Source organism: Aquarana catesbeiana, linkage group LG11 (genome assembly GCF_042186555.1).
Source record: "Aquarana catesbeiana isolate 2022-GZ linkage group LG11, ASM4218655v1, whole genome shotgun sequence".
Classification (NCBI taxonomy): Eukaryota; Metazoa; Chordata; class Amphibia; order Anura; family Ranidae; genus Aquarana; species Aquarana catesbeiana.
This window is the reverse complement of record NC_133334.1, coordinates 85,191,923-85,197,996: the sequence shown is the minus strand read 5'-3', so window position 1 is coordinate 85,197,996 and position 6,074 is coordinate 85,191,923.

Sequence of the window (6,074 nt, the reverse complement as noted above, 5' to 3'; positions counted from 1 at the left end):
ACCCTGGAGACAATCAAAGGACTGATCCATGGCTAAGGGGGAATGGATGCCAGGGAGAAAAGGCAGCCTCTCACCAAACATCCTAAAGAAGGATGTCTTTGCCGTGCTGGGCGCACAGACATAAATGGATACTCCATTGGCACGTCTATAGGAGGGAAGGGGAAAAAGATTTTTTTCCTATAGAGAAAGAATAGGGGGAAATAATTTTTGGTTATTCAAATGAAGACATAAATAGATAAATAGCACCGATCTAATGCAAATGTCCTCAGAAGAGAAAAGGGGGGGGGGTACAACAACAAATAATATCCCCCACTATTGGAAGCCCCCTGCTGGATATATATATAGCAACACCCCAACCACGAAGTTCAAAAAATTATATCTCCAAAACTGAGCAGTACGTGTAGAAAACAGATGCGAGGAAGCATGTACAGGGGCAAGGCATGGCAATAAGTATGTGACAAATGGAAACACCAAACAAAAAAAGGCCTATATAAATATATGTACACAAATCATACTACTTCATATTGAAGTGAAGGTCTAAGAGAGATAAACAGAACAAAATTAGAAAAAGAAAAAAAAAAAACACAATGGTATGAGTAGATCCAAAATGATATGAGAAATGATGGAAATTTGGCACTGACCGAACACCAACAAATAAAATAAAAGCAGAGGGGGTAAAACTATTTCTCCATACCTCCTGAATTAAAGCCCTCCAAAAATGGCCTAAAGCAGACTGCATCGTTTAGCCCTGGGGATTTTGTAGCTTTTAAATTATAGATCCAAAGCAGTTCGAGCTGGAGGAGACTTTTGTTCCAGTCCCCCCCCTCGAACTCGGGTGTACCCAATCAAGGATCAGAAATTTGATCCTTGTGAAGATCCCATGGTGTACCAGGGAGGTGTGTCTCCCCAGGGGCAGGTCGGGGTCATATGTCTTCATGCTCCGAATGTGCTGGTATGCTCTATGCCAGAATTCGAGCTTCGTGTTCCCGACATAGAAGCACCCACAGTCACATAGGAGCATGTATAACACCCCTGGGGTTTTACAATTAGCAAAGTGCTTGGCCTTGAAAACACTCCCATCTGGCAAAATAGGGTTTTTATCAGTTTGCATGAACTTGCAGTACCCACATGCTCCACACATGTAGGTACCTTTGTACTTACAGTGTTCTATGTCTTTGTCCCCCTTAAATTCACTTCTTACTAGTCTAGAAGAGATGGACGTAGCCTTTTTAAAGGTGAAGAGTGGACTCTCAGGGAGAAATCTGCCTAGATTGGGGCCCATAGTTAGTACATGCCAGAATTTTGAAACAATTTGCCTCAACTCTGCATGTTGATTGCAATATTTAGTAACGATCTGAAGAGGGTTTTCTTGACTGGGCTGTTTTTGTGAATAAATAAGCTTGTCATATGTGAATGATGTAGCCCGTTTAAAGGCTTTTTTTAGGGATGTATGCGAGTATCCCCTAAGGAGGAGTCTCTCACGTAAAAAATTGTTGGCCTCAATCTTGAAAGTCTCATCATTGGTAGTTTCTTCGTACCCTCAGGTACTGACTGTGCGGTATAGATCTAATTAGACTCCAGGGGTGGAAACTCGAGGCGTGTAATATGGTGTTCCCCGCAGTAGCCTTACGAAAAAGGCCGCTGCAGAGAGCACCATCCCAACCCCTCGAGACCAGCACATACAAAAAGGAGATCTCATTGAGATCAAAGGCCATGGTGAAAGTGAGATTAAATTGATTTTTGTTGATATTCAGCGAAGACGAGGTCCCATTGAAAAACCGACATGTGTCCAAGAAAATAATCTCTACATGGGGGGGGTGGATTTCAATGATCAAATGATTCAGCCCTTTTTGTCAATAAGGAGGTCCCGATTCTGGTACAAGAAGGTAGCAATTTATCTCATCCATTTGGCTGTTTACACTTCCTACATAGTCTACACAAAATCCACAGAAAGCCCCGCCCCCTTCCTAAAATTCATAGAAGTAGTAGTCACGTCCCTCATCTATCAACAAAGACGCCCCTCCCCCAGAAGACCTTTGATCTGATGCTGTTAGCCGACTTCATGAATGCCACTTCCTGTACAACATTCCACCATCGGAAGCAGGCTGAAGATGGCAAAAAAGATGTTACGTGTGCAGCAGAAGAGGTTTTCGAAAAGATACCAGCTTCCATTGTCCCGAGTGTCCCTCCCAACCTGGCCTTTGCATTGGTGAATGCTTCGAACTTTATCATACATCCCTAAAATATTAGCCTATATTTTCCCCATTTTCATCATCTGTGCTGACCATTTTCCATGCTTCCCCAAATAACCATGCCACTGCCTTCCACATGAACTGACCCTGGCCTGTTTTGTGACTATGTCTCTGCCCACCGTTTGGACTTCTTGCACGTGAACTGACTCTGGCCTGTTTTGTGACTATGTCCCTGCCTACCATTTGGACTGCTTCCACTTGAACTGACCCTGGTCTGTTTTGTGACTATGCTTCTGCCTACCGCTTGGACTGCTTGCACGTGAACTGATCCTGGCCTGTTTTATGGACTATGCTTTTGCCTACTGCTTGGACTGATCTGTTGCCCTGCTACTGTAGTACACAGGGGTCTCACATATGTAAGGGGCTCCAGAATAGTTTTTCCGGATGGAGAAAACAATTTTTTTTGTTTTCTCCTGGTATTGTCATTTCCAGACTAGGGTCTGGAGTCCGGAGGCTTCATAGAGATTTGGGTGGGTTGAAGCATATACCCCCTGTGCCCCTGGGCACAGGTCTTACCCGATTGCGGCCCTCAGCCTGCTGCTGACTTACTGCCATCATGCCTTTGCCTGCCGCATGAACGGACCACACCTCTGCCTGCTACCTGGATTGTGCAAATAATTAGCTGTAGCAAGAGGCAGTATGTTTATGAAGGGCTGGAGAGCGGTACAATAATGAGTGTCTGCAGGTAACAGTGTACCAGGACCAATATTATGGCTGTGCTGGCTGTCTCTGCCTGGACAATTCCTATGGACAAATGCTTTGGCTGTGCTGACAATATCCTTGTGCTGACTATAGACAATAGTCCTGCCTGCTGCCTGGATAATTACTATTGCTGTCGCTAAGCACATCCCTGACTATTGCCTGGACCAGTGCTCTCTTCTGTGGACATTACTAAAAGCAGGTAATACTTTTTTTTTACCGTTTCCACAATAGAATTTATTTTGGATTGTAATTCTTGGTATGTACATGCTATGTGCTAGAAATATGAAGGGCCTTCAAAAATGATAGGTTGCTAGGAAATTATCTATGTAATGTATGCTCCTAGAACGCCTGATGGTGCTACTTGGATGTTGGGCCTCTGTATGTGGCCAAGAAGTGTAAAAGTCTCACACATGTGGTACCCCCATACTCAGGAGGAGTAGCAGAATGTATTTTGGGGTGTCATTTTTGCTATGTGTTGGAAATATCTTATAAATGGACAACTTTGTGTAAAAAAAAAATGCGTTATTTTATTTTATTTCCACATTTTCCAAAAACTTCTGGAAAAAAAATAAAGGTTCAAAAGACTCATTATGCCTCATAGATTATACGTTGGGGTGTTTGCTTTCCAAAATGGGGTCATTTTGTGGGCAATTCCATTGTCCTGGTGCTCCAGGGCCTTCAAAAGTGTAATAGGTGGTTGAGAAATGAGATGTGCAATTTATGCTCGTAGATCGCCTGATGGTGCTACTTCAATGTTGGGCCTCTGTATGTGGCCAGGCTGTGTAAAAGTCCCACACATGTGGTATCGCCAAACTCAGAAAGAGTAGCAGAATGTATTTTGGGATTTCATTTTTGCTATGTATTTGCTATGTGTTGGAAATATCTTATAAGTGGACAACTTTGTGTAAAAAAAATGCGTTTTTATTTTATTTCCACATTTTCCAAAAACTTCTGGAAAAAAAATAACGGTTCAAAAGACTCATTATGCCTCATAGATTATACGTTGGGGTGTTTGCTTTCCAAAATAGGGTCGTTTTGTGGCCCTGGTGCTCCAGGGCCTTCAAAATTGTAATAGGTGGTTGGGAAATGAGATGCACAATTTATGCTCGTAGATCGCCTGATGGTGCTACTTCAATGTTGGGCCTTTGTATGTGGCCAGGCTGTGTAAAAGTCCCACACATGTGGTATCCCCATACTCAGGAGGAGTAGCAGAATGTATTTTGGGGTGTAATCTGTTGTATGTACATGCTATGTGAGAGAAATAACCAGTTAATTTGACAAAAAAAAAAAAAAATCTTCCTTTTGCAGAGAAGAATTGTGGGAAAAAATTACAACTTAAAAAAGTCACCATGCTACTTACTTAATACCTTGGAATGTCTACTTTCTAAAAAGGGGTCATTTGGGGGGTATTTGTACATTTCTGACTTGTTAGTACCTCAAGAAATGAGATTCACCTGATGTACTGAAGGCCTGATCAGATGTTTTCAATTTTCAGTGATTGGCACCATAGTTTGTAGACTCTATAACTTTCACAAAGACCAAATAATATACACTAATTTTGGTTATTTTTTACCAAAGATATATAGCAGTATAAATTTTGGCCAAAATTTATGAAGAAAAATTACTAATTTGCTAAATGTTATGATAAAAACAAAGAAAAAGGCAATATTTCACAAAATGTACGTTTTTTTTTTTTATTTATAGCACAAAAAATTAAAAACCCATTAGTGATTAAATACCACCAAAAGAAAGCTCTATTTGTGTGAAAAAAAGGACACAAATTTCATTTGGGTACAGTGTTGCATGACTTTGTAATTGTCATTCAAAGTGTGAGAGCACCGAAAGCTGAAAATTGGTCTGGGCAGGAAGGGGGTTTAAGTGCCCTGTATTGAGGTGGTTAAATAGCCCGTTTGGTGCCAGCATCTGTCACAGGTGCACACAATCCCCGGCCCGCACATGGCACGTATGCGTGAGCGAGTATGCGCATGCACTTATGCATTAGCCAGGCCACTGAGCATGCTGGGAGAGAGTATATATTTGGGGGAAGTCAGGTGATTGGGGTCCTCCCATCCAAACTTTGGTCTGATGTGGATGTGTGAGGAACAGCTACGTTGGGTGAGGCCTGGAGTCTAAGGCCTGGCCATGTGCTTCAGGCTCTACCAGAGAGCGCCTTTTTTCTGCCCGGGGGCATGGGAGAGGCTCTGTCAGAGAGAGAGAGAGAGACACTTTTTTTGCCTGAAGGCATGAGGAAAGAGATGGCATTCTGAGATGAAGTACCAAAGGGTTACTCTTCATGATCCAGAGACTGTGGATAGGCTAGGAAAGTGTCAAGGGGAACTCATCCAAGGAAACCCAGCACTGTATTGTGAGTTTTTGGTTGCTATAGGAGACAGCTGTTGCTATGTAGGTACAGGACGTTGGGTGCAGGCCTAAAGCTCTTTGTCCTGTATTGCTGTCTACCTGGCTGTTTTGTTTATGGAGTCTGCTGATCTGTCTGCCTACTGTCCTAGGGTGTCCTGTGCCCTAACCCTCTCTCCCACATTTTTCTGTTGTGAACAGTAAACTCACTTTTGTTCATCCTAAAAGTGACTGGCGCCCATCTTTTCTGCTACCGTCCACACCCACCATGCCTAAGAACCAATGGGGGTCAGGGTCCAGGGGGCGCTACACATAACATACATGAAGGTAGAAAAAATCCTTTAGGCTTTACAACTACTGAACATTTTGCAACTTCTGAGTACTTTGAGTTATTTTGCAAGATGAAAGACAACAAAGTGCACCTTTCCAGTTGCTAAACCTTGCAATGAAGGCAGAAGGCAGAAGGACATCAGTGCACCTTTCCAGTTGCTAAACCTTGCAATGAAGGCAGAAGGACAATACTCTGCTTGCTTTATTTGCTCAGGAATATGAAAGACATAAAATACAATTTTTATGTTTTATAATAAACAGATTCAATAGAGGATTAGAAAATATGCATGTAAACTAATGAACTGTTTTTAAAGGGAAGGTCTTCTATGGCATTAGGTCTTCATGGTACAGGGTTGACCAATGTCAGACTGACATAGCTAAATGCATACTGCATCTAGCGATGCAAAAATGGATGTTTTTAGGGGCAGTGTA